At 39.4% G+C, this 27,773-nt stretch overlaps 1 protein-coding gene and 2 long non-coding RNA genes across 4 annotated transcripts in view; 1 reads left to right on the forward strand and 2 right to left on the reverse strand.

Moving 5' to 3' along the window:
• The window catches only part of samd12 (sterile alpha motif domain containing 12), a 147,658-nt gene that overhangs the window by 86,746 nt on the left and 33,139 nt on the right, over positions 1 to 27,773 (forward strand). The gene's annotated exons all lie outside the window — the stretch shown is intronic.
• On the reverse strand, positions 17,101 to 17,550 carry LOC146548936 (uncharacterized). The gene is made up of 2 exons (XR_014890383.1): positions 17,481 to 17,550; positions 17,101 to 17,317 (listed from the first exon to the last, which is right to left on the reverse strand). It is a non-coding gene; the product is annotated as an uncharacterized LOC146548936 (long non-coding RNA).
• Positions 17,605 to 19,763, reverse strand: LOC146548937 (uncharacterized). The gene is made up of 5 exons (XR_014890382.1): positions 19,460 to 19,763; positions 18,381 to 18,619; positions 18,172 to 18,283; positions 17,768 to 17,856; positions 17,605 to 17,654 (listed from the first exon to the last, which is right to left on the reverse strand). It is a non-coding gene; the product is annotated as an uncharacterized LOC146548937 (long non-coding RNA).

Consider the following 27,773-nt stretch of genomic DNA (forward strand, 5'->3'; position numbering starts at 1 on the left):
ATGGCAGAGGGAAACAGATTGCTTTGACAGGTCCACTGACATCATATGATATGATCTGCACTTTTGACAGACTCTCCAGAGAGTCCTGGGCTGCCGAACGTCCAGTAAGGCTTGAAAGCATTATGGTAGTTTTTGCCCCGTAACATGACTGCTGTAAGGGAAAATTTACAGAGTTAATCCATCATTATATCATTTGTATAGATGTGGCCTTGCACCACAAAGGCCAAATGTTGTCAGAGTCTGGATGCCAGCAGTTATGAAAACTTAATGAAGTTGGTGCATCATGCAGAAGTACTCTGTAAACTGTACGATGGTGGGAAATCACAACCTGAACGCTATATAAAATGACCTCCACAGATGATGAATCCCAAGCACTCAATAGTTTGCTTTTATATGCCTTTTTAAACCAGAAGTAGCGGGTAAGGTTTCACTGTGCACAGCCGCAGTCATTAGTTTAAAGCTAAATGAGAAGCCATTAGGAAGTCATCGTACTGGTCGCCTGGCAGCATTGGCTGGTTCCACTTAGTCTGCAGCTGCCTCCAGCCTCACTGACCACCTCCGGACATCCAGGAGCCCAGACAGCGTGGACAGACCAGACTCCTGAGCACACGCCTTCAGCTTCCCAGCATTTGCTCATGATCTTAGTAACCTGGATCAATAGCTATAGGACACGTACTTTACTCAGAGACTAGCCATTACCCATAAACATGCCCAAGTACTGGCTCCAGACTTACTGTGCGTATGTGTAATGGAGAAGAGGAAAATGGCACTCAAGAAGCTGTTTTGCCCACTGTTTGTCAAGGCAACCATTATGCAGCTTTGAGGTAGTGTGGCGTTAAGCCCATTGGTTAATGCCTTATAAGAACAGACACCACAATGTGTTAATGTATTTCTGTTCCATGGTACTTTAATTGTGATAATTTATTAATAAGATGGATCTGCAGTGTTGAAAGTCTCCAGCCTACTTAGAGGATAGCGCATAATGCATTAGAACAATGCTTGAATTAAAATTATGTAGCATAAATGGCTGTTTGGGTTAATGGGTCCATTAGCAGCAGCTTGGTAGGAAAGGGCTATTTAGGTGTATTCCATTTACCTGTGCTCTGGTTTAAGCACTTTATACTGGTAGGAGAGTAACTTTTTCAAAGTACTGCTGAAATATTTGGAATACTGAAAATGTTTCTAATATGGAGATTTGTATGAACATATGAACTTTATTTGCATAGCACTTTTCAAAACACAGAGACTTGCAAAATGCTTCACAGTTTGAAAATAAAAGCCAAGATGAGTGAACACGTTCTAGCACACAGACTCACAATCATACAATAATAATATAGTCAGACATTCATAACAACATACAACACTTCAATTCATGCAAACTGAAGCAAACAACAGCCCAACTAATGAAGGAAAAATTATGGGTAAAGCTAAAAAGTCAGTTGCAATGATAAGGTCTCAGTTGCTCTATAAGCAGGGGTCTGACCATCTAGAGCTTTATATGTTCATTTAAAATATTTTAAAGTTGGAGGTTCTCATGTTGTATTTGCTGGAATCATTGGAAAGCTTGCTACCTTGCATCTCATTGCTTTCCATGTGTTTGAGCACACATGACACCCCCTCTTCTGCTGTAAATTCAATGCACTATTACCTGTGATATTCTCATTAGGGCACAGCTACTGTAAACAGCCCACAGTGTTTGTACTGGGAAACTGGCAGGTTAGACCTCGATCATGCAAGCTAAGAGAACTGTCAGCATCCAGCTGGTCACTATGAAAAAAATCAGTATTCGCCATCAATCAAGGAGTATGTTGGTGCAGTAACTTCCAGAAACTGCTCGCCAACAGGTCATGGAATGAACATTTTTCCCTCAGAAACTGTGGTTGCCAGATGGTTGCTGTCTGGTCTCTAGTGTGTCACTGTGTGACTGGGACCTTAAAGAGTTTTTAATGTCTGCTCCAGCTATGTTTGACTTTTGCATTCCCACATACATCTTCGTCAGGTTTTGTCTAGAACAGTTCAGAGCTGAGGTGCATTTATGAAAACGTCTATAGACAGCAAAGCCGGGGCTGAGACTGAAAGACATGCAAAGAAAAATCATCAGGCATAAAGGAGATCGAGAGAATGGTGTCAAGTGAAAAGGAAGCGAGATACCAAGGACATTTGGAGGGAAATGGGGTGCAACGAGCAGGTACATAAAAGGAAATGATGTATATTACGCCAGTACAGCATCGTGGTTAGTGTATCAAGGATTTATGACGGCGTACTTAGCAAGAGTACAGCATCACAACTGATCATCCATTATTATTGTAACATCTCTCACTCTGGGGGCAGATATGATTGATGGCAAGCTGTTAATGACTTTGGGTTGAAATTGTTATTACAACAAAAGTGACAAAAAGTATTTTAAAAAGGTCTTGTTTGCAATTGGACATTATCTGAAAAGAAGACAGTCATTTATCAAACTATTACTACTAAAATGGGAGGAGGACACGTGGAAGAATAAGCAAACTTTTATAATATGCCCGACTTGACTTTGGTCTCTTTTTTTTTTTTTTTTTTTTTTTGCATTCTTTGAAATATAAATGCAATCAGAAAATGTGCATTGTGTTGTACCAATTTCTTTAAAAGTATGCATAATGTACAGTACAAATGCCTCGTAGCATGCATGCATGTGATCTGATATGTTTCTGTAGGAACAGATTTTATGCATACTGCTGTTGCACCCATGCTTCACTTGATCTTCTTCTTTTTCCCCACAAAAGTGACAGTAATCCACTTTAAAACGCAGAGTAAAAAAAGTTTAAATCAAACCCTTTAGTAAGAAACAGTGATCAGCCCACCCTACATCACTTTTAATTGGTGCCATTAGTCTTTTCATGCTTGATTGCATGCCAAAATGTCAGCCTATCTATTTCCCTCTTGTCATTTTTTTTGTTCTGAGCAGAGTAATTAAAAGTAATTGTGTACTCGTTTCAGTGGAAACTTTAAAACTTAAAAATATATAGTTTTCATTTTACCTGTTGATGGAAGGTCTAGAAAGCTGTACTTCCAAATGCGGAGCACATCATCACATGCACCATCCTGTGCACGCACATTTTCTGCACTTTGGGTCATGATGAAAGCAATTGCCACAGGCAACAATCAGCAGCATCCCAACAGAATGCAGGAATTGGAACTATTAGCATTTGATGATCTTAGTGCACGCTTGAAAGTAAACCACATGCATAAACTGCTGTATTATTAGTGAGAAGGTTTAAACCCTGGGTCTTTGCATCATTTATATCGCCAGAGAAGGTGGTTTACTAACCACGCTATCAGGGAGGCTTGGCTGTCTGCACACCTTTTGATAAACTGAGGCGATGATGTCATATGTTCATTTTTGGGGGTGTCTTTCACAGTTTGATTTTAAACTTTAAAACAGCCTAAGTGTTTCTATTCTAACCAAAGATAAGTTTGGGTGTTAGATATCACACATTCCAATTTGGGACGATGTGATTAAGTTTCATGCTCACAAACACAATGCAAGGACATAAAAGAGAACATAAGGGAGGAGAAGAAGAGAAAGAAAATAAAAAATTACAATAGCTTTGCTGCTTGGACCCTTAAAGACCCATAAGGTCTGCAGCAAATGGTACAGACGAGCAACACTAAGTACAAAACAACTAAAAGGGATATCATCTGATTTTATTCATACAGTGAGTGTGTCACTGTATAAAATATAAACTTTATTTCATCACAGAGTTGCTAATGTTAGTTTGTGCATGTATTTTTTTAAGTGGCATGATTTGCATGAAAGTTGCCTGCAGGGTCCTTTAGCATTTCATCATTTAAACATCTTAATTTGTCCATTATTAAGGTTTATAACAGAAAAGAAACTCCTAAACTATTGATGACTTTATTTATGTACAGTGGAGATGATAATTATTTCACTCGCTGAATTTAGAAGTTTGCTTACTTATAAAGGAACATGTCTGTGAAGGTTCTCAGTTATCCAGGTCATTGTAGTCTAAGGAGCTTGGAGAGAAAAGCATCTGGACTTCTTTAAGTTGCTTGAATCCTTTCACCTTTTATCTGAGAAGCTTCTTCAGTTCTAAGCTCAAATGGTGGACAGTCCCAGATTCAAGCCCTATAAGAGTGTCTCCCAAGAGGGACATGGACCCCTATTAATCCTCTACTTAATCACATAAGCCAATGTGTGAAAACAGATGTAGCAATTGTTTCAGGTGAACTCATTGTGAAACCTAGCCCCACCCTATCATGTGATTTCCTGAGGTCAAAAGGTCCAGGATATGAATGGGCATTAAGGTGTCTGGGAAGGGATCTAAAAACTGGATTGTAGATGGCAGTCTCAATTTTTATCGTAATTTCTCGTTGAATAATGAAAGACAGAATATCACCAAAAAAACCCAAAAACACATTATAGAAAAGTTATAAATTGATTTTGAGTCATTGAGTGTAATAAGTAATTGTCCCCCTACAACCCAGCCACAATTCTGGGTATATATGTATATATTATATTGGTAGAAGGTGGCCACTGGCACCATTAGCGTTAAAGCAAAGCATTAATTGATCCCATGATAGCTGGCTCCCTTTTTCAGAGTACTTTACTCCTCAGATATGTTTTAGATGGCATTGGTTTAAGCTTAGAATTTTCAAAAGAACTAACTGTAAGTGAGCTTTTTATCCACAACACCACCAGAGGACTTAAAGCTTCAGATGCTTTTAACTTTTATTTTAATTACTTAATAAATATTTAGAGGAAAGGTTGCCTAAGGGATGAAATATAAATGAGGCTTTTTTAGAACTCTCTCATTATGCAATCTTTTTTTCTCTATGTTGATTTCACTTTGGTGTTTTAGGTGCTACATGAGTAATATGAGCCATAAGTGCCCTGCTTATAAATGGTCATGTTCCCACTAAGCTCTCTTTGGAACAGGTAGGGTTTTCTTCTTGCTTTCCCATGCCTCTGCTGTGTTATGTACGTGCAGCGAGAGACGAGTTCTGGGCTGAACTTGCCCTCCGCTGAAGATTTAGCTTGTTCACAGAGGGGAGCTATTAGAAGCGGGGGCCCTCGCGCCCCAGGAAGACGTTTCAAATCAAAACCAGTTTGTTTCATTGTCAGAAGATTAAAGCCAGTTTGTTGAAAGGTCTTTTTGCTATTCCACATGATTGATCTTCCTCCACCCCCCCAACCTTTCACCCCCATTGCTCTTTCATACACCAGCTATGAATCCCAAACTCCTTGTCGCTCACTCTTTTCTCTTCACACTTTCTGTGTACACATCAGCGTTTCACATCTTTTATCATCTGCCCCACTGGAGGTCTGTGATTTCTTAAAGCTGTTTTCTCTTTACTTTATTCCCTTTTTTCTCTCTATTTATGTATTTTTTGTCTTTCTCAGTGTTTCTGTCAGTGAATCTTCTGCATTTTGTGCCTGATACTGTTCGGTGTTCCTTTGCCTCCTGCCAGTCACCGTGCTTCAGGGGCATTGCTGATACAATCATAGTTTTTGATTATCGTCCAGACTGACCCGAGGATGGCCTGGCCCCAGTGCAGCCAGTCTGCCAGCCGCTGCTACTGCTTCAATTAATGAGGGATACCTAGTATTTCCCACTGCTGGCTGGCACCTTGATTTATTGTTTCAGTCATCTCATACCTGCGGCTGCATTCCTGTGCATTAGGAAACTGTAAATAATAAGTTTACTCTGCGAGTGCTGTACCTTTTTTTTTCTTACTGACAAGCACAATGATGCTAAGCAGCAGCACAACTCGAGCTGTGACGCCGTGCTAGGTGTATACTGTAAACTCTGTCTGCATTAAAACACATAGATCTTTGGAGATCTGTGTCACTCTCCGAAGATGAAAATACATGGCTAAAGTTTGTCAGAGTTAAGCTAAATAATCAGATGACAAATGGTAGCTTCACTGCAGAACTGTGATACATTTACAGGTTCAAACGTTTATATTCAGTTTTTCATATACCATGAAATGGCAATGATAATCATCTCAAGGCAAGTATTATAAGGTAAAGCATAAAACATAAATAGACGACTTGGAGATGAGATGATCCCCTAGGTAACTCGAAGAGGAAAAACTCCTTTTTTAACTGGATGAGACCTCTGGCTGAACCAGACTCATGGAGGGGCCAGCCATCAGCCCCACGTATTTGAGGTGAAAGAGAAGCGAGGGAGAAGAGAACATTGCATCTTTTATACAATAGAAAATTGATCATGTACAAAAAGTATCGCATCACTGGTTTAAGAATTATACCCATTACTATTCATAATCCTGCATTCAAAGTTAACTGGACAAACTAACGTCATTTTAAAAATAAGTATTGGCCATAATACTTGGATGAAGATTCTTCATAGTCTGTGACTGCCAGACTTTTGTTGCAGCAGCTTCTCTCGGCCTTCAGTTCTATCTTCAGTAACTGAAAAGCATGCTTTGTTGGGTTGATATCAGGTGACTATCTTGGCTATGTATCCTATGTCTTTACCTTGAGAAACTGTTGGGTTACTTTTGCAGTTTGCTTCGGGTCATTATCCATTTGCACTAGGAAGCTCAGTTAAACCCGTTTTGCAACATTTGGCTGAATCTGAGCGTTTTAACTGTGTAGACTTAATAACTGCTCCTTCTATCAGCAGTCATGTTGTCAACAAACGCTAGACCTATGGGCTCAAAATGTGGTCATAAATATTTTGTACTTGTAAAAAAGATTTGTATGTGTAAAAAAGATTTGTGTGTGCGTAAAAAAGATTTGTATGTGTAAAAAAGATTTGTGTGTGTAAAAAGAATTTGTGTGTGCATAAAAAAGATTTGTATGTGTAAAAAAGATTTGTGTGTGTAAAAAGAATTTGTGTGTGCGTAAAAAAGATTTGTATGTGTAAAAAAGATTTGTGTGTGCGTAAAAAAGATTTGTATGTGTAAAAAAGATTTGTGTGTGCGTAAAAAAGATTTGTGTGTGGACTTAGAAAAAAAAACCCTGCAAGTTACAAGTACGGATTTTTGACCCTATTTTTCTTCCCTTCATCTGATTGGTCAATGTCATGTCAATCACAAATGTAACAATCCAATCAGAGAACAGATGGGTTAGGCTGTCGGAGGGGCGCTGTTTTGAACTGCAGGTCCTTGAAGGGTGATACCGTTTGAAGCTGGAGGATCGCTATATAAATATCCGATAGCAGCTAGGTCCCCTAACTTTCAGTAGCTGTTGAAAGGATAAAGTTGTGGTATATCAGTGGTTAGAAATAACATTATTACTTTAGGATTAATTTAACACAAAGTCAGGGCTGACCCAGGACCATTGCTGTGAGTCACAGTGCGCAGCATAAAAGTCCTTTCACATCGGATGCAGGATACGCTGCTAATGCTAACTAAAAGCAAAGGATCCAGAATTTGTTACGCTGGCTGCTGGGCTCTGTGGGTTTTTGCAGCAGCTCTACCTGTACTAGATGCACCTGCTCCTTGTCTTTTCTATCTCTGACTTTATGTCCTCTACAAGAGTTTTTTTTTTGCTAGTTCTTCAAATGTTCAATAAAAACATGTATGCTAATTCATAACGAAGAAAGCTTTGTAATGAAGACTGTCATTTCCAAAACACTGCCCGCCCCCACCCCGCGGTCCGCAGCGCTGTTGAAAAGGCTGTGGAAGTCCCTGTATTAAACACGTAGACCTGTGACATAAAAATCACCAAACTCGGACGACCACAGACTGTTTTCCTTCGTGGTGATGAAGGAAAAGGCTGGGTTGGCATGTAAAAGGGCATTTATTCCCTTCAAAGACCTGCAGTTCAAAAAAAGCGCCCCTCGACAGCCAAACCCATCTGTTCTCTGATTGGATTGTTACATTTGTGATTGATGTGACATTGACCAATCAGATGAAGGGAAGAAAAATAGGGTCAAAAATCCGTACTTGTAACTTGCAGGGGTTTTTTTTCTAAGTCCACACACAAATCTTTTTTACGCACACACAAATCTTTTTTACACACACACAAATTCTTTTTACACACACAAATTCTTTTTTACACATACAAATCTTTTTTACGCACACACAAATTCTTTTTACACACACAAATTCTTTTTTACGCACACACAAATCTTTTTTACACACACACAAATTCTTTTTACACACACAAATCTTTTTTACGCACACACAAATCTTTTTTACACACACACAAATTCTTTTTACACACACAAATTCTTTTTTACACATACAAATCTTTTTTACGCACACACAAATTCTTTTTACACACACAAATTCTTTTTACACATACAAATCTTTTTTACGCACACACAAATTCTTTTTACACACACAAATTCTTTTTACACATACAAATCTTTTTTACGCACACACAAATCTTTTTTACAAGTACAAAATATTTATGACCACATTTTGAGCCCATATAGACCCTGGAAGCCATACATGCCCATGTCATAACATTGCCTCTTCCATGTTTGACCGATGATGCGGTATGCTTTTCTCCTCCCATCAGTCGAGTTAACTTTGGTTTCATCTGTCCAAAGAATTTTATTCCAGAGCTGTGCAGCCTCTTTTAGAGGCTAAATCTAATCTGGCCTCTGTCTTCTTGAGTGGTTTGCACCTTGTTGTAAATTGTATTTACACATCTGCTGATTTTAGACCATGATAATAATACACCTGCCTGTTTTGGAGGTTTTTTTACTTCTTCGTTAGATGTTGTGAAGTTTTTTTTTCTTAACCATGTTAATGATTATGTCATTGTTCACTTTAGGTGTCATCCGTGAACTTTCAGCTTTGATGAGTTGGTCAGTGCGTTCCTTCTTTTTTAGAATGTTAAATTTTTTTGTTGTTTCTCTGATAAGTTTATTTAGTTTTTCACTCTAATGATGGTCTCATCTCTTTGGACCTCATTAAGAGTTCCAGTGAACAGCTACCCAATGCAAGTTCTACACTTAGGATCAATATGGATGACAGTTTTATAACACCAGCTTGTCATGAAAGAACAAGGAAACAGGCCTCAACTAGCCATGAAACTGCTTGTCAGTCAACCATCCAATTAGTTTTAAAACTTTAAAAATAGGGGAGTGTGTACAATAATGGCTGTAATTTCTAAACAGTTTCAATATTTTTGTCAAACCCTTGGAATTAAAGCTGAAAGTCAACATTTAAATCAGATAGAAAAAAATGTGTCTGTTTTCCTGTTTTACCACCTACCTCAAGTTTCTTCCATTACTCTGACACATTGTAACATAGTGGTGAGACATCGTAGTTCAGACGCAGTTCCTGAAACAAGAAACAGCATCATTTTAACTTTAATTCCAATAATTTATTTAAAATGACCTCACCACATTTCTGCGGCATTCAGGGATGAACTAACTAAACTCAGCTTTCCAAAACTTTTGATTAATGACAGTTAATTTATGGTTTTTCACATCAGGCTTGGTTTGGACAGCTTTTTCTCCCTTAATAAAGGAAATCCAACAAAAAACAGAATAATAACTTTAAAAAGAGAAATCAGGAAGGGGGCAAATACTTTTTCACAGCACTCTGAATCCACATTCATGCATTTATGTAATGATTTTTTTTTTTTATTGAGCTGATACAAACCTCTAATTTTAGCACAGGTGTCATTTCTAACTTAAATATCATCATTGTTTTATATTGATTGTGAATCTGTGCGCAGCTGGACGATGAAGGCACTAAACATGAAAGAATGGCTTCCACATCAACTTTCCCTCCTTTGTAATTAAAACAGCTCCTGTGGTGATAATGAAAGGAAACATGCTTGGTGTTCATAACCTTGGCAAATCAAAGGAAACCTCTGTGACCCCTAATGCCTGGTTGAATGTACAAATGTACACACACATGCATACACAAGTGCTTGGTGTCCTAACCGTAATTATGCAGATTGAAGGAAAGCAAGTGGCTAGCGAAAACACTTTAATTTGAATTCCTCCTTTCACCCTCCGTGTTTCACTAATAGTTCCATTTACAGTCATTTGTTCCGCCTCGGGCAGTGAGCTTATAACAAAGGCGTTTGGATGTAAAACAAATGTACAGCACACGTGTATGCACGCATACACATACACACCCTTTGCGCCCGTTCCCTCATTCTTTATACAGTTTACCTCCCCTCTGTGCTTTGCTCAACCCCATCTCCACCTCCACCTTTTCTACACAGTGTTATAGCGTTTGGCTGCAGAAAGTGCAGAATTATAGCACGTCACGGTTTTAAGTGCTGCCACTATAAAATGGGCGCGGAGAAACCATAAGACGCAGAATGAGGCAGGCCATGCTCTGCTATGCCAGCCATTTACTGCCCTGGCACGGCAATATCATGATACACTGCACACTTGGGGCGCATGACACCAAATCTACCCAGCAGATATTTATGGGGGATATATTATTTTTCATTATGCACACATTAAATCATCAGTTGAAATATTAGGCCGAATACACATTTTTTCCTTTTTTCCCCATCAGTCTGATTTGACCCTGGAGGCTGAAAACATTCATAATAACTCTTGGTTTTGCTTTTTCTTTGCCTATTATTAACTATTATAACTTGAAAGTAGTTCTCATCTAAGTTCCTTTAATTTCAGCACTGTCTATTTAACTCTAACAAACACTTTGCAGTAGAAAATATGCAGCTTTTCTCAGGCCATAACTGCTATGTGATCTTTCGGGGGCATTCTGGTTTTTTGTGTTGACTACATCAATAATATGTGAGTTGCACTGACCGCACAAAGAGAGGACATCATCATTATTAAATAGACTACTGTGGAAACCAGAACAGGCTTAGCATTAGCAGTGTGACAGAAGTTACAGGGCATTGCAACTTTGAATTTTTTGCATGGGGGGGAAAACACAAAGAAGGGCATGGTGACTTTCATCCATCTGTTAGACATCACACATTGCTTCCTGGTACCCTGAAGAGATGCTCTATCCAGCTTTTATGGGAATTAGCAGCACAGGCTGAGATTGCATAAACCCGACATCGGTTTGACCTGTGCAAGTTTCATATCGACTGGCACACAAGATGCTCTGTTTGCTAAGTGTTTGACACAAACTTCACTGGTGCAGCATCATCTGTTTTTACACCTACATCACACTCGCTAACCCTTGCAGAGTAAAAGGTTCCTCTGAAGCAACGATGCCGCCCCGTCACATGAACTGCGCGAAGGTAACTGACATGTGGGTGTGAGTGAGTCACCGTTTGCTTTGTTGACTGCATTGTTTATCTGTGCATCGGTTTTTTTTGTGGGAGGGGGGAAGTGGACCCACAGGAGTAGGCTTTCAGTTTTTCTGAATAAGAATGTTAATCTTAGATTGCTGACCTGGTTTCCTCTCCGTAGGGATGTAACAATTTCACATTTTGTCTAAGTTTATATTTAGTTTTGTATTTTCTGAATAAATAAAAACTGGCTACATTTCATAGCTAATCCTCGTTTTATGTACCCCTCAGCCATAATGAAGCATATTGCATGTTATTTCCAAAATTCTTTTGCAAACCATGTATTTACAACAACAATAATGACAATGAATCTATCATTTGATAGCGGCCCTTAAAGATTGTCAGTGTGGGAGTGGTGCCTGGCTCTAATCCTGTTTTCTCTCAAATTAATGCAAGAACCTGCACATTTGCACAAAGGGTATTTAGCTGTAAAGAAGTAAGTGACATCCATATGCTTCCTCCTGTGAGCTTTAAAAATGGCTTTGAACAGTTCCTGCTGCAGTGCACTTAATATCGTTACCAAGTGGAAACTTCTTAAACAACTGCTACAGAATAACACTGTCATTTTATTTTTGTTCAGATTTTCACAAAAACTATTTTGGTCATATTTTGGTGAAAAACATGAACAAAATACACGTTTTCTTTCCCAGGCTTGGAAACACATTATCTGTGCTCCGTGCTGATCTTGGGTTTCATGCATTTCTAAATGTAACGTGCTTCAAGATTTGTTGCCACAGTGCTGGTTTGAGGCTGTAGTGGTGATGCTCATGAAATTCATACTTATAAATGTCCTGTTCCTAACAGTTGGCTGTAAATTAAATGATATTTACATCAGATAAACAGAGACCCTGCATTCAACCACACGATACTATTCTTACACATTTTAAACACGTCTGCTGAGTCCAATCTAGTGCCTCACAATTACATTTTACATCGTCTGTGAGTGTGTGTGTGTGTGTGTGCGCGTGCGTGCGTGTGTGTGTGCCCTCTGGTAGTGTCTCTGACAGATGATGGAAAAGCAAGGCTGGTGTAATTAAGGTGTTGGACTGAAAAGCTGGTTATGATTCTCTCACTCATAATTTCCCAGGTTATTAAAAGGTGAGACTTACAGGCGGGTTTATTGTAATTCAAAATTAAAATTTGCTGTGTAAGTGCAATTGCTTATCTAATGATTGTGGCTACATGGGATATTATCATTGCCCAGCTGCACCCACATTTGCTGGTCCACTGGAATATGAGCGGTGATGAAGGTCTTGCCCACCCGCCTCACGGATCCTGTAAGCATCGCTAATTCTATACGGATTTATTGTCACAGAATAATTAAACATAAAATAAGTTTTCATATCAACATTGTTAGATTTTCTTTATTCTGAAATATTAATCTGGTTATTTGTCTCAAAAGGAAGGAAAGTAATGTAGGAGAAGAGAGTGGGAGGTGGAGGAAAGCGGTTTGCTTTACTCCCACCTTGTTAAAAGCTCTGGAGAAGAGCAGAAAAAAGAAAAACATAATCCTCTGTAATATCAGACTGAATTTCAAACACTGAAACAATAACTGACGGATGATGTTGTTTCTAATAGCTACATTTCAAACGTTTACATATTAAACAACACAGATGCTCCTCTGTACATTCATCTGCACCACTGGATGGATGTAGACTTGAATGATTGTTTTTAATGAAGCTGTCGGGCTTTAATCATATTTCCTCATTTTCACTTTTTGTCACTGAGTTTTTAATGTTATTGATGACTTGAACTGAACTATTTTTAGTCATTTTTACCAGAATGGGAATGCGATCGTTTGACAAATTGAGCAACGGAAATGCACATCTCTCACACGCCACCGAGAAAGATGGCAGTCATCTGCTGTTATTATGTTCAGCCCTGGATGCTATCCATTCTTGTTTACCATCACATGGGAACGCTGGGAAAACGTCAGACAGATGCTTCAAAGTTCATCGCAGTGAACCATTTTACGACAAGAGGTCATCATTTATACACACACACACACATATATACATTGTCTTTCTCAAACTACAAACATCACCCAACCTTTTATACCTCTAAAGCTATTAAGATGCATTAGCCAATCAAAAGTTGGGCTTACCAAATATGTGGCCTGTGTCAAAATTAAAGTTTCCAACTGCATAGTTTAATTCTGACTAGCAGCCAACAACGCTGCCTTATTCATCACCTCCATATTTGCAGCACAGGCAGTGCAGCGCAGGGACTTAAAGCCAGTCTGTCACACTCTCCCATCTTTACACAACATTTTTCACCTTCTGCGAGAGAATGACGTGTCAGACTTCCCACGCATTCCATCTCTTTTTCATAATCCCCTTCCTCGGCTTTCTCCCTCTCGCTGTCACTCGCTGTCCTATTCCCCTCTTGTACTTTTGAACTTTTTCCCCCTTAATCCTATTTCTCAAAATGGCCCTGTGTCTCCAGCCAGCTCGTCCAGGCTGCAGCAGAAGAATTAAGGGCCATCCGTTCGCTCTCCTGCCAAGTGTAAATGAACAGAGTCAGAGAGGGAGAAAAGTAAAGAGGCCAAGACAAGAAGAGAAACCCAGTGGCAAAAAGGCAAAAAGAGGGGAGATATCAAGGTGTGGGAAGTGAGTGATTAAACCGGTTACAGAGCTGTCCATGAACCAGATTACTAAAGTCAAATCAGTACCTTCACATGGTTTCACACTTTTTTTGTTTTGTGCTACTGTCTCTGTTCCTTTTGCTTTGTGACAGAGAGGTGGGACATGCTTTTTTCTCTCCCATGGCGCAGTGGGTGCGACAGCCAGACGGAGGCAGAGAGACAGTTAAATAGAGAGGAGGGGACAGACACATGTGAGCAAGAGAGACCTTGAGAGACTACTTACACTGCATCAGGCTCAAGGGAAATCTAACCAGGCAATATCCAAACCAAGGCGCTGTGCTCCCGCCACCTTAGCCCCACACAATTACAATACTATTGGACAAAGATATTGAGCGCAGGTCCCCTGCTATTTTTCAGGCTGCATGCTAGAGACCGATTTTTTATATATATATTTAAGTAGCAAAAAATGGGATTAACAGTGATTCATTGGAAAGCAAGGCCATGCAACTAGGCAGAGCGGGCTAACATAATTAGAATATGCTGACGTTCCCAAGTGAAGAAGGTGGCCGAAGTACGTACACTTTGCAGAACTTCTGCAGAGCTTGCAGCTGACCTACAGGCACAAACTTATAGAATAAAGAATTACCTGTATGTTTGAAGATTGGATGAGGAATAAAAGAAACAATGCAAGCAAATTATTCCTTGTTATGAGAACAGAAAAGTTCAGTTTTCAGTTTAACCTCAGTTTAAATGTTGTTCCAGAAGATGTTGTTCATTTCTACCTGGTAGTTTCACAAAGTCTGTCGGAAAATTGCCTGACATACAACTACTTTTGCGCACCTTAGGGGTTCACCAGACCACAGAGAGTGAAGAAGATGAAGGATTGAGGAAAATACCTGCAGATACTTTCCCCAGTGGCATCCTGAGTTGCAGAAAGTAGGAATAAAAGGCTCCATGTGGATGTTCGGTATTTTTAAACTATGGTGCCATTTATCTGAGAAGTTGGTTCATAGTTCTAAGTGGAATACTTTCTGTATTCTTCATTTTTGGGAAGGAGAATATTTTTTCTTCTCATTTAAACCTTCTCACTAACCGTTTTTAAATGTATGTCTCTTTGAAGCCAACCTGACACTCTGAAAACAACCTTTTCAGTCTTTGAGTCACATCAGTTGCCTTGTTCTTTTGACATTGCTCTCATTTTAATGAATGTCTGCAGACAATGTTTAATTTTAAAAGTTTCTTAAACCCTCCTGAGGGCTCTTTGAGGCCGCGTAGTCCACTATGGTCCTTATTTTATTTTTCTATGGTCTAAGCAATCAAGTGGAGCAAGGTTAAAGAAAGTTCAGCCTTTGCTTGTGTAACTGCTTTACTGTTCTTTTCCCAATAAGAACTGCTCGAATGATGAAGTAAAGTCAGTGTGCAAAACTGGCACACTAAGCATACAGTATATGTGCATGAAATCACAGATTATATTTATCTTTCTGTCATATACTCAGCAACTCTACTGTCCCTCCTTATTGTTGGAACACATTTCTAACACAGCACATCTTACATTACAACAGACTACAGATGGTCTGAGGGGATAACAGATGCGATTTATCACCAAAAACGTTTTCTTTTTTGGTAAATTTCCATTAACATTAATTAACAAAATTAATTTTCCTTGTCCAAAGACTGCGATTTTATCAGAAGTGCTAACTTACAGCATAGCTACCTAATTAGAATATAAAAGGTTTAGTAAAAAGTGCAGGCGCTTACAGCTCAGTTGTATAAAACTGTGACTTTTGTAAATGAGGTCTTGTCAAAAAGTCTGCTCCAGTTAATGATCAGTGTAGCAGACATGTAATTTAATAATATAAAGAAATTGTTCCTGGTTTTTTTTCCCCATTAAGGAAACTTGTTTCATCTTCCATAAGCCCCAGCTGTTTGAACCTTTAGCTAAAACACGTATTATATGTTCAAAGAGTATGTTTTCACTTCTAACCAAATAACCAGCATCTAGGATGAGGATGACGTCCCAGCTCCTATGGGGCGAGAGGTAGGGTACACCATGGGCTAACAGAGAGAGAAACACCTACCTATAGCCAAACCAGAATCACCAGTTAATCTAACGTTAAGGCTCTTTGTTCGGCAAATGAAACACTCTCAGCTAATGCTGACTGGGGTGATGTGCAACTTTATCAAAAGGCCAAGTCAGCGCTGCTAATTTTGTTCTTATTAGGTTTTCCTAATATAATGTCAGTCACCCAGCTTTGACTGTGAGCAGAGAAACCCCACACACATGTGGTTCGGAGTAGAGATGGCACGATACCACTTTTTTATGTCCGATACCGATATCATAAATACCGATATGAATCCGATATAGTGTTTTTTAATCAACAAAACTGTTTTTTAAATATCTTGCTGCATTTTGTATAAGTTCATACTCAAGTTTAAAACAACAACTACACTAAAGCTATTCTGTTATACCTGTATGCAAAAAAAAAATATTTCATAGTTCAGCAATACTGATCAATCTAATAAACTTAAACCTACACCATCCTCCCTATTCTGGTATTTTAAAGAGTACTTAGCATAAATATTAAGCAACCTAACTAATAGGGTTCCAACTCCCAGCAACAACAAAAATAAATAAATAAAAAATAGGGAACCACCCCTCACGCGCCACCTCATGATGCTTAATCGACGTAATCAACCTTAATTTGATGCAGTGTGAAAAAAAAATGCACAGAAATCAATTATTTTTCAAGAAATATTAAACCCAGATAGCAAGGAAACATTGAAACAATGTTGAGTCAATATCAGGCTGTGTCATTGAATCAACGTTGAAGTGTGACGTTGACCTAACGTCACTCTTGCACCCTTTTTTAACGTTGAAACAACGTCAGGTTTTGATGTTGAATCAATGTTGAAACCTGACGTTGATTCAACGTTATATTTTCTAATACTGCTGACATTGAAACAATGTCAGATTCTGATATTGAAACACTGTTGAGCTATGGTGTTGATTTTCCACCTCTTTCGCATATTTGCTTTTTATTAAAACAACAGTTAAATCATGGCTGGAAATCTACCTTTCTTTATAGGTATTTTAACCAATACTAAACTACTGCATGTTTCCATCAATACTTCAACCACCTAAACACATAATTGTACTTATTCCTTAAATTGGACAACCTTTATAAAAAAAACCCCAAATGTCTCACAATGTATCATGTCAATATTAATATCCTAAAATAAGAAAGCATTGCATGTGATGTAACAGAGAAAAAAAATAAACAAAAAAAGGTCAATAGGCATGTTTCGTTTGCTAAATACTTTATTAAAAGACAGTTTCCTATTTACGTTTATATGATTCACAGAAGTTTGTAATTTTTTGCATGATGTGCGTCCTGCACCACCCAAATGATCTGGGGCGTATCGGAGCCATTTCTGCACTGCTTGTGCAAAGACAAACTCGGACATAGAGTTTGCCCCTAACTGCTGCGTCAGGCTCCAATCAAGGCAAAGCGTCTCACCTATAGACACATTTTAAGAGATGGAATTAGCGTGTCTCATGTCTTAAATGTGTATGCAAGTGCTTGTGTGTTTAACCAACAGGCCGTTGTTATGTATTTAAATCACATCTGACAGCTATTACACTTTATAGTTACAAAGTGTACATAACCTTTATATACTTACCATTGCCTTATTTGCCTCTTGTGATTGAAGAGCTGGCTCTGCATTGTTTAGCTCCTCAATGTTGTGCAAGGGCAAAATCCAGAGGCAGTACCCCAGCATCTACCGATTCATTGCAGCCGGTATTGCGGATGGCTCTGACCTCCTCACGGAGTTCGTTAACAGCTCTCGTCAGGTCTGACAGAAAAAGATAAATTTTTTTTAAGTATTTAAGAATACAGACAACTTATCAAAAGTTTCCTTGTGTCACACACAGATATGTACAAAGACACTAGACAGTATTTTATTACCTGGTATTTTCACTCGAGGGGCCTGGGGAAACCATTTCTTTGTGGGCTGCTCATCCTCTGAGTCACTATATGTGTACAGGGGATTTGGTCTAAAGAAAAAAAGTTGAAAACGGTCATAAGTAATTACAAATGTGCTTTTGGAATATTTTTTCCTAAAGTTACAGTTTGATTTATAACAACACACACAGGAAACTGAGATGTGCAAGAAGGTACAGTATACAAGGAATTTTTGAAGTGCACAAGTGTACACGGCTTTGCATTTATAAAAAGTTTACAAGCTTCCACTTTTTGGACTATATTATGTGGTGATATAGCAGTATGCAAGCACCACAGATATGTATAAAAGACAAGATCATAAATTCTTAGCAATCAAAGATGTGTTTGTGAAATAAAAACAGTTTTACTTGTGCTTTCTTTTATGACTGGTCTGAGTTTCAGCTTCGGACTGAAGGTCAGACATATCACAGTGTTCACTTAGATATTTCTGAAGACTGCGTTCTGCTTCGTGAAATGTGTCTGGAAGTACAAACACAATGTATGGCCAGACATAAATTAGGACACGAAAAACTTGTTATTGTTACATTTATACAACACCAATCCAGATGATACCCACCATGGCTTATTAGAAGTCGGACTGGTGCATAGGTGAGCCATGTTGCACCAGGATGAACTCTCCTCTTTACTGCGTCGTGGATCCTGAATGTGTCTCACGGAGGATATGGAGGCCATGACAATTTCTCCCCATTTATCCATGATCTAGGGACTATTTCTGTACCACCAGTGCTAAACTGCACAATGCACCAGTCTTTCATTTTTATCTTTTTTTTAATTTGGAGTCCTTTTTTGCCCTGTCTAGGATAAACAGGAAACAGATAATTACAATATATTTCATAGTCACTACAAAACTTGATCTATTGATTGAACTAAATAATAAATAATAGCTTAAAATGTATATAGGCAACAATTACAAGCAAACCCGTATATGTAAGCATTTAAACACTGAAGATAATAAAATTAACAGTATTTTGTCTAAGTCTGCCATTGTAGGAATTCATGGCACCGAGACAAAAACTTGGCGCACAGTGTGGTGTCAAAATAGGCGCACACCTTTGACGCTGCGTTTTCTCCGTCTTCCTCGTCCACACGTAAATGCTAAACGCAGTTTACGTGTGGACAAAAGGTGCAAACGCAAGTTAGGTGAGCGTGCAGCGTAAAGTTAGGTGAGCGTGCAACGTAAAGTTTGAATTGAGTGCGAATCGAAGCGGGTGCTCTCCAATCATTAAAAGTAACAAAGTCATTGAACACATTTATACAGTTACCTTTACGTTTATCAATCATATATCACAGATTTACAAATTTTTGTAGTACTATGCTAAAAAGCAACTACAGAGCGAAAGTCTGGGTCAAGCGCCGAGGTGACGGCAAGAACAAAGGAACCCTCGAAGCGTTAAAGCTAGCTTTGTAAGGGAATATAACGGAAAAGTATGAAACGAAAATGTTTTCTTTGTTGATAGACTTTGTTTGCAGTGCACTTTATTTGTTGCCGGATTGTAAGATGAAAGTAGACACAATTTCGGGCTCCCACATTTTATCCGAAACTTTACATTAACAAGTTTTTTTTTTTTTTTTTTTTACTGTTATCCAAATGCAACCGTGGAAATAACGAATAGAACAAAAGTCATTCATTCTTACCTTATACTAATCGTGGTGCAGGCCAGTGCAGTGCATGAACTGATGCCTTCTCCGGTCAATTCCGCTGAGAGTAAATCTAATGTCCCGCTCTACTGTACAAGACAATGGTTACCTGGAGGGATGTACCAATGTGATAGGGGTGCTGCGGAATAGTCCAAGTGGTAGCAGCTTTAATTTCCCGCTCAACCATAAATCGATGGTTTTTCAACGTGATTGTTGTCACCTTGTCAACTATAAATAGATCAACAATCAACGATGACAGAACAACAGTGAATCAATGTTATTTCAATGTCAGTGTAAGGTTTCATCAGTATTTCAATGTTGTTTCAACATTGGTTTTGTGTTGACATTTCAATCCTGACGATTCTGATGGTTCAGATGGAAAATCAACATCTGTTCAATGTCTCCTTGCTATCTGGGAATAGATTCAACATCTTTCTTCAACAAAATTGCAGACTGCACAGATGGTACCTTCCCAAAGGAAAAAGTACTATAGCTTACTAGGGTATATATACATTAGACTTAATAGTCACTATATACAGTAATTGACTTCTATTCATTTTACATCAAATTAAAACTTTGGGTGTCAGATAATTATTTATTAAAAGCTAGACATTTTAAATGAGAATAAGAAAGAAAAGTATGTCTTTGTGCCCCCTTTTCCCTGTTAATGCCCTATCGGCCCCCCTGGCTAAACTTTGCTAGATCCGCCCCTGCACAGTTACCAGCGTCAGCTACGTAGAAAAAGATCCTCGAGTAGAAAGTAATATTAAATAAATTCTAACAACAGCTGATCAAGCTTAAACGTGCTGCTGTTGTTCAGCTGCTGGTTTCCTCTTTCTGGTGCAAAGTGGGCCAAAAGCAAACTAGAGACAGACTCGCGACAGAAAAGCCGATCAGCTGATCGTTAAGCAGTTTCATGATTGAAGTAGCAGCAGGAGAGGCAGTCGCTCCATATATCGCTTGTTAAGCTTAACGCAGGAATGCTTTACAAACATTCAGAGATGGACTTACACACTTGCTTTACTTCTCTCGGGGATAACTTTGTCGGAGATGAAATGCCGGGTTGCTAGCGAAGCTCCAAATGCTATCCAGACCACCGACTGGTCCCGCATGCCACAGCCGCTCTATCACGTGATGCATACTGCTCCGACGTGCTAACGTTCTGAGGTGAGTTACGGCGTGTTGCAAGTTTTGTGAGGTGCTTTCGTGATATTTAATGGATCGGATTACATTTTTTATTTTTCTCGATATCCGATCCAGAAATATAGGTCAGTATCGGATCGATACCGATACGTAATATCGGATCGGTCCATCTCTAGTTCGGAGAGGCAGGCAATCAGATAAAAAGTTGACTTAAAGGACATAAACCCCAGGGTGGCTGTGGCTACAATGTAGCTTGCCATCACCAGTGTGTGAATGTGTGCGTGAATGGGTGGATGACTGGATGTGTAAAGCGCTTTGGAGTCCTTAGGGACTAGTAAAAGCTCTGTATAAATACAGGTCATTTACCATAAATAAAAATTGTTTGAACTTTATAGATCACAAAAAGCAAGATTCCGGAATAAAAATATGGAGTTGGAAATTATCTTTAAAAGTTGTCTGTGGTGATTAGTGACCTATTCTAAATATATTGATCTTGCAAAGCAGATAACATTAGTTGATTTGTTAGAAATATCTTGTGCCAGATGTCCAGTCGCCTTAAATAGAAGTCAGTGAATAAAAGTGCTTAGTAGTGGTGCAACGGATCACGGTTGATTCGTAATCCGAACCGATCCCACTCCACGGTTCAGTACGCACGTGATTGGAAGATTCGAAAAAGAAGAAAAAAAAGTATTTGTATGGTGCGCGTGGTGGGTCTGTCAAGCGATAGTTATGGCCAGCGCTAGCGGTCCAAGTGGAGGAGCAGAGGAGTTTGCGGTATTTAAGCAGCCCTTTGCTGCCCAGTCCGACCGGGCTAAAGCTATTACAAAAGCTACTGGGGTGTTTAGCTGCAGACGGGAGACGGATATTCCGTTGTGCAAAACAAGGAGTTTAAACTATGATGAACGTGCTTGAGCCACACTATGATATCCCGTTGCGTGTCCACTTTAGTGGCAAGATCGTTCCAAGCATGTATGAGCAGGAAAAGATTTAAGTTATGGCTGAACTGTACCAGGCATCTTCTGTTGCTCTAACTTCTACAAATGGGTGGACCTAGGGTTGCCAACTCCCTGAAAAATAAATAAGGGACACCTCGTGGCCAGGGCCGGGCAACCCAGTTGTCTTCACCATTCCCAGTGTGGTGAATTTTCTAGCTCTTTTTTTGTGTGTGAAATTATTTTTTTTAACCATTTGACTTGAAGTTGATTTAAGTAGATGCATATTCTATTCTTTGTGATATGAACACATGTGAAACAAATGATCATTTAGCCATTTATTTTTAGCTCAAAATGACAACATTAACACAATAAAACAGGTCTCTTTCTTAAACAGAAGCCTGTCATGCTTAACTTTTGAGAATATAAGTAAATCTTTCTTTAAAAGAACTCTGTCCTGCTTAACTTAAAATAATAGAAAACAATAGAAAGAAAAATATTCTTGTAACAGTGCACATTTAGTGCATTTAGTACAATTGGCTTCAGTTGAGGTATTATTTCAGCTTTTCTAATGGTAATCAGCTGCTCCTGTTTGTAAACCCACTTGTTCCCATGATTACGCATCATAACTCATCATCATTATTCACCTATGTATTACTTTTATGTATTGATTACAACAAATAGATGACTATCTATCCTTGCAGTTGTTTATTACACAAAATAAATTATATTATCACACTTCTGGCCACATAGCGCTGATATTCACTGCACATGCCCATATTAACTTTTTCCAGCCAGGTGTTTTCCTTTTCCCATTCTTCCCTTTCTCTGAGGGGAACAAACATTGCTGCTCTAATGCTGGGCTCGCACTGTGCAATTTTTGGCCCATTTTGAGACGATTTTTGAGTCGTGCGACGGTTTTGGCGATCGGCCCGATTTTGCCCTTCATCGTGCGTCGTGTAGTATACGTGGGGTAACGAGAAGTGATTAACACCTCACGACCAGCTCCCGATCATCAATCGCTCGTGAGGGTCTCACCACAGCCGCTCACACTGCTCACGCGCAAACACGTAAACGTCGGTGAAAAAGACGTTGCAGCACGGCTGTGCAGCGTGCGATCTGGACACAAGCGATGGAGGCACAACTTGTAGAACTTTGGAAAGCTCATCCGAGCCTTTTCGATGTGGCATCACAAAATGATCACGACCACAACAAACGTGAAAATAGTTGGATTTACACTGCTGCTCAATCACAGCTGCCTGATAAATGTTTTTCATTAGCAATTTAGCAAAGTTGGTGGTGGTGGTGTGTCTGTGTGAGTGAAAGACAGAGAGAGCGAGCGAGCGACAGATTTTCTGTTATAACCTTAATTTTATGGAGGCACAGTGTGAGCTCTCAGGTCGCATCAGAGCATCGGGTCGTATAGTGTAAGACCTGCATCGTGACCTACCAACTTCTAACCCTGCGAGTCAATCGTGCAGTTTGAGCAGGAGCTGAATATCGTGACTGAAAAAATCGCACAGTGTCTGCCCAGCTTTAGGTGTACTGTCGTCCGAGACTTGCACCGCAGTGTCGGCGTTTGTTTCCCTGTTGGCCATGCTTCTTGTTGTGGTCATCTGTTGTCTTCCGGTATTTTCTCCGCAAGCGACCTTTCCTCGACCAATGAGATGAGCGGTAATCTGAATTGTCATACACTTATTGTCATAAGTGTGCTGTCAGCTCATTGGTCACAAAGCAGGAGAGGGGCTGGGAATTATGTTTTCAAACAAAGCGTTAATTCCATTAAAAGTTATAGGCCACTTTTGATTCTCACTGTATTACGGGACAAAGTGCGTCCCTTATTAGCTCAATACGGGACGTGTACTTTTGTTTCGAAATACGGGACAATTCCGTATTTTAAGGGACGGTTGGCAACCCTAGGTGGACCTCCAGGTCAACGGAAAGCTACGTGACCGTGACAGTTCATTGTATCACAGCGGAGTGCAATATAATGAGCGGTATGTATTATTGTAGGCTCTACCTTACAATATAAAGCGCCTTGAGGCGACTGTTGTTGTGATTTGGCGCTTTATAAATAAAATTGAATTGAGTGGTAGATACAAAGCCCTACACTGCCCTATATTGTATCATCAATTATTTTTAATAATTGCGTGGAATGAGTCTTGAGTTGATTGTTTTTAACAGGCAAAAAATACCTTAACAAGTGAATAAGTAAATGTTACATTTTTGTCTTTTTCTTTTTTTGCTGATCCGAAAATTGATCCAATCCATGACTTAAAACCGTGATCTGATCCGAACCGTGAGATTTTTGATCCGTTGCACCACTAGTGCTTAGTGTACAATAATGTTTTAGATTTCTTTGGCTTATATTTTATAGAAAAATAATTTTCACTCAACACTGTCAGAGTCCAGGGTAACACAGAGAATATAAGCTAGCAGCTGTTAACTGCTTTGCTCAAGGATACTTCAGCAGAGTGAATGCTTACAAACCATGGGGCCTGACCTCAAGAAGAAGAAGTGTGTAGTTTGAAATGTGTAGCTTCAATTGATATACTCTAGCGAAAATATATTTTGAAATAATTAATATCCATTAATAATGGGTGGTTACAATAATATTTTACAGCATAACTGCCTTGAAACGCCTAAAAAAAACCCAGACTGCGTTAACATGTGAACACATCTTTTCAGTTAAAGCACTGGAACTTCATGTTCTCTTAGAGATAATGTTTTCTTTATGAGCCTTATGGATGCACTGCAAGCCTCAGGTCAAATCTTTTTCCACTCAATGGATTCAGAATGTAAAGCTGCTGTATGATCTGCAAATGGGATATGCAAATGTAAGACTAATATATGATTTAGAGAGGAAATGTTCTATGCATTCAGCATTAGTAATTTACAAATGTATGTGCAGCAACAGGTGCTTTTTCTGCATTCATCTAGATTTTGGTCTTTGCCACAGTCATGCTTTTGCATCTCATATTACTTTATATTTAATAAAAGATATAATGGATGCAGTGCCCTCACTATAGGTACTAGATATAATACAAATGAATAGATGAATTGGAAATGCTTAACATACCTCTAAGTATGAATGAACTCTGCTTGGCAACCAGGCATGCAGCTATGAGCAGAATAGGCAAAACATGAAAAAACAGTCATGAAATAGATGAGTGGATTGATGATTAATTGATGAAGACCTCACTGTGTAAATACTGTATATAGACTCAGACAGGAGTCTAGTTAGGGAAATGTAGAAGCTCAGTGTAGAAGCACCCTGTAACGAAAAGAAGAGAAGCATTCTGCTTTGACTGAAGAAATGGATGAAGTAAATACACAAACATATATAGAGTATGTTTAAGCAGCATCTTCATATAGCTGGGGAGGTGATGTTACTCAGTGGCTCTGACAAAAGGAGGCCAAGCTGGACATGGCAAGCAAAGACTTTATTGGGAGCGAGCAGAACTGACGAGATTTAAAATGAAGACGTCAGAGGGACAGCTCGGGTTGAGCGTTTTGGAGACAAGGTTCGAGAGACAAGGCTCAGATTGTGTGGGCAAGTGTAGAAGAGGGATCGTGAAGAGGGCTCAGAGCAACACGTTCTCACTCCTAAAGCGTAACATTTTACGCTAGGTGACAAATCGGCAGTATAATCGGCCCAACACGCCACGTTTTTACGAGATCGGAAAAGTGAGGAAACATGAGAACCGTTTGGAATGAATCTACACATGTACGTTTATTTTTGCTTAAATCGCTTTGGAAAACACGTCAGCGTCATTAAAGTGGTGGTTAGGGTTAGGGTTAGGGCGGTAATACATCGCTGGAATCTACACATGTATGTTTATTTTGCTTAAATTAGGGTTAGGACGGTAATACATGGCTGGAACGTCTATTACCGCGGGACCGTCATTCTACTGGACTTCATCCACAACCTGCCGCGTAGCATTGGAACGTGGAAGGTCAGCTTTTGCATTCCCATGGAACGCCTCGGGATGTGACAAATCGTCAGTATATTACATCTCAGGAGTGAGAACAGTCTGCTCAGAGTGTAGTGGTTAACGTTTACCTAACATGCAAAAGATTCTCAATTTGAGGCTGGGAAGAGACACAAATCCCACGAAGAAATCTCAACCAAATCCAATTTGCACCTCCTTCTACTACGGTGACCCCTTGTGACTGAGGGAGCAGTTTATACCGAGTCATTAGTAGTAAATTGTAGTAGCCAACATATTATATAGCTGTGAAATGCATTTAGAAAGACTTAAACACAAACTTTTGAAATGTAGTTAAAATGTGTGCTTAAATCAATAAAAAACACAAGAAACCTCACTGTTGGTAGTTACTCCCATTACACAAATACTGAACTACAGCAAAGTTAGATTTGTGTGTATTGCTGGAAACATTTGCATACGTGTGTGCTTATGCTCTAGTGCCTTCACGAAAGCATCATTAACAGACCAATGACACAATTATGGTTTACCACGACCACATGTGCCCTTCCCCTTCCACTGTAATTTTCCCTTGTCTTGACTTTTGCCATCCACTGTCTCCGATGGGCGAATTCACCTAGTTTCACGACCCCATCAAAGAGTTTCGGCAGTCCTCAGGTGAGCATGTCACTGGAAGGGTTTGTATCTGGAGGTGCACCTTCCTCTCACCCCTAAGAATCTCCCTGAGAGCAGGGAGTTTTTAAGTGAAAGTCATGTTAACCCCCATTACCCTCTGCAGCACTGTACTGGAGGATTAGTAGAATACAAATAGCCCCTCTTGCTCCTCCTGTCCTCTACAGCTCAGCTTCTACACTATCTCTGTAAGAGCTGCTGACGATGAGAAAGAGTGAAATATGATTTGGGGCCAAGCAGGTGTTTACCGCATGCTAAACAGTGTCCTGCTGCTCATTATGCGGTCCTTAATGGTGGGGATGCATTAGCAAACGGTGTGAAATTTTAAATTGGGGAAGGGTGATGAAGTACCCTCTCAAAATGTTGTTGCTGCTTGGTACCATGTGACCCTGCCTTGCAGAAGCTCAGATCATGGTGTGGATCAAGACAACTGGCAAAGGGTTTAGAGGCGAATTAATATTTGATACTTCACTTCTTCTTTTTCTTGTTTGTATTGCTCTTTTTTTTTTAGAGAGAGAGAGAGGAATCAAAAAGCATAACAAATCAATGAAAGCTGATCTACGATGAGCAAAACATGCCCACAAATCTGTAACATTCCTACATGTTGTTTAGAAAAGTGGATAACAATGTAGTGAACTCTGCTTTCCTTTTTAACAAAGGAAACATTTACCAAAAGCCATCGTTTATCCACATATTCATCATGATATAAGTCAGCCCACATATTCTAATAGGATTATATTCATGCGCATTTAGCCTTTGCTTCATGACCAATTTTTCAGTCTAAATATAATAAAATTATGGAAAATTTTCATTCAGTTTTTAGCTATGGTGATATGCCGGCTAAGAAACGCACCTTTTTCTTCTCACAAGATCATTGCTACATTACCAGTAGTACAGTACTTGTGATTTCTGCACATTCAAGCCAAACTACACACATCTGTGTTTCGAGATTACAAAGAAACCCCCGTGATGATGAGTGTTCAAGCTAATAGGCAGGGATGAAGGTAGATAGATAGGTAGCCATCCATACACTTCAACTGATGCAGTTGATGTTCATATTCATATCATGATATTCATCATGATATAAGTCAGCCCACATATTCTAATAGGATTATATTCATACGCATTTAGCCTTTGTTTTATGACCAAAAAAAATCTATTATGTGGGGCAGATGACCAATTATTAGGACAAACAAAAGTTTTTCAACTTTTGTTTGTTTGTTATTGAGGTTATCCTCAATAACCGTGACAATTATTTGCAAACACAACAAATAGCCACAGTGTTATCAAAGGTTTCTATTAACAGAGTAGATCTGCAAAGCATGAGTTGTGGCTACATATATGGTAAACGGCCTGTGTTTGTATAGCGCTTTACTTAGTCCCTAAGGACCCCAAAGTGCTTTACACTACATTCAGTCATCCACCCGTTCACACACACTGGTGATGGCAAGCTACAGTTGTAGCCACAGCTGCACTGGGGCGCACTGACAGAGGCGAGGCTGCCGGACACTGGCACCACCGGGCCCTCTGACCACCACCAGTAGGCAACGGGTGAAGTGTCTTGCTCAAGGACACAACGACCGAGACTGTCGGAGCTGGGGCTCGAACTGGCAACCT

The sequence above is a fragment of the Mchenga conophoros genome, linkage group LG22 (assembly GCF_057382185.1).
Source record: "Mchenga conophoros isolate Kocher_MC1m ecotype Shallow Benthic linkage group LG22, M_conophoros_male_GT1.1, whole genome shotgun sequence".
NCBI lineage: Eukaryota > Metazoa > Chordata > Actinopteri > Cichliformes > Cichlidae > Mchenga > Mchenga conophoros.